The sequence below is a fragment of the Psammomys obesus genome, unplaced genomic scaffold, assembly GCF_907164565.1.
Source record: "Psammomys obesus unplaced genomic scaffold, mPsaObe1.curated_primary_1811, whole genome shotgun sequence".
NCBI lineage: Eukaryota > Metazoa > Chordata > Mammalia > Rodentia > Muridae > Psammomys > Psammomys obesus.
Genome location: NW_026596129.1, coordinates 725,930 through 727,436, shown reverse-complemented (window position 1 = coordinate 727,436; position 1,507 = coordinate 725,930).

Sequence of the window (1,507 nt, the reverse complement as noted above, 5' to 3'; positions counted from 1 at the left end):
GATAGATAGATAGATAGATAGATAGATAGATAGATAGATAGATAGATGCTGAGAGGATGCAAGAGAAACAAGTGGGGCCTTGCCTCAAATGAGGTCTGAAATTTTAAAAAGGAGATCTGAAAATTGGGAGAGGTAAAGTGACCCAGGGTTTGGGCTGTGTGTTGGGGGAGTAATACCCTTTCAAGAAGAAACAGATTGGAAAAAGGGGCTGATATGTGGAGATGATATAGTCCCCCATGATGAGGAGGAAGCCATGAGTAGCAGCCCTTACAGCCAGCCCATGGTGTTCAGCTGAGCAAGGGCCATCAAAGAGGCAGGTAATAGAGGAAGTTGAAGAGTTGAGGTGACTTCTGAAGTCTGTCTCTCCTCCATGTGGGTCTTGGGTATCAAATTCATCATGCTCATCATCAAGCACCTTTACCCACTGTGGTGTCTCTCTAACCGTAGTGGCTCTTGGTTTTCTAACCCTATCCAAGGTAACTTGGGAGCCACCCTATAATCTTGGGTGTTATAAGAGAGAGGGGGGCTGCAGAGATAGCCCTTCTGTTAAGTTTTGTTTTGAGAGGGGGGCTCAAGACAGGGTTTTTCTCTGTAGCCCTGGCTGTCCTGGAACTTACTCTGTAGACCAGGTTGGCCTTGAACTCAGAGTTCCCTTCTGCCTCCCATGTGCTGCTGAGATTAACTCCAAGAGATCTCCTGCCTCTGCCTCCCAGAGTGCTGGGATTACAGGCACGTACCACTGCTCTGGCTCCCATTTTTAAATATAAACAGTGGAAAATATCTCTAAGTTGCCATTTGTCCTATGTCACCACCAGCCTGTTCTTATTTCTACATATTGTATTCTTTTGTTCAATTATATGCTAACAAAAATTATATTGTCTTTCAAAATACAAAAAACATTAGAACACTTAGGGTAAAAATGATGACAGATAGCCTGAAGTAAGAATGGGTAGACATAAAATGTGGAGGCTCCAGGTGTTTCAGAAAACAAAATGATGAGTGTAGGGGTATGCATAACAAAAGAATAGATAGAAAATCCCTATAAGAAGCTTCTACCAAAAAAAAAGTAAAATTACAAGAAGAAGGAGGAGGAGGAGGAGGAACAGAAGCAGCTTCTACCAAAAAAAGGAAATAAAATTACAAGAAAGAGGAGCAGCAGCAGCTGCTGCTGCTAGAAGCCAGGCGTGGTGACATATACCTATAATCCCAGAACATTTTAGAGCTAGGAAGATGTGTTCAAGGTCTTGTGCTATATATCACATTTCAGGCCTGAGACCTAATTGATGTGAAGTGGGGGAGGGGGAGAAGAAGGAAAGAAAAGAAGGAAGAAAAAAGACTGAAAGGTGGAAGGAAGAAGGCAAGGAGAAAGAAACTTTCAGAAGCTGGGTGTGGTAGTGCATACCTATAATTCCAGCATGTAGGAGGTAGAGGGCCAGTCAGGTCGTATATCGAGCACCTGTCTCAGCATTCCGCAACACACACACACACACACACACACACACACACA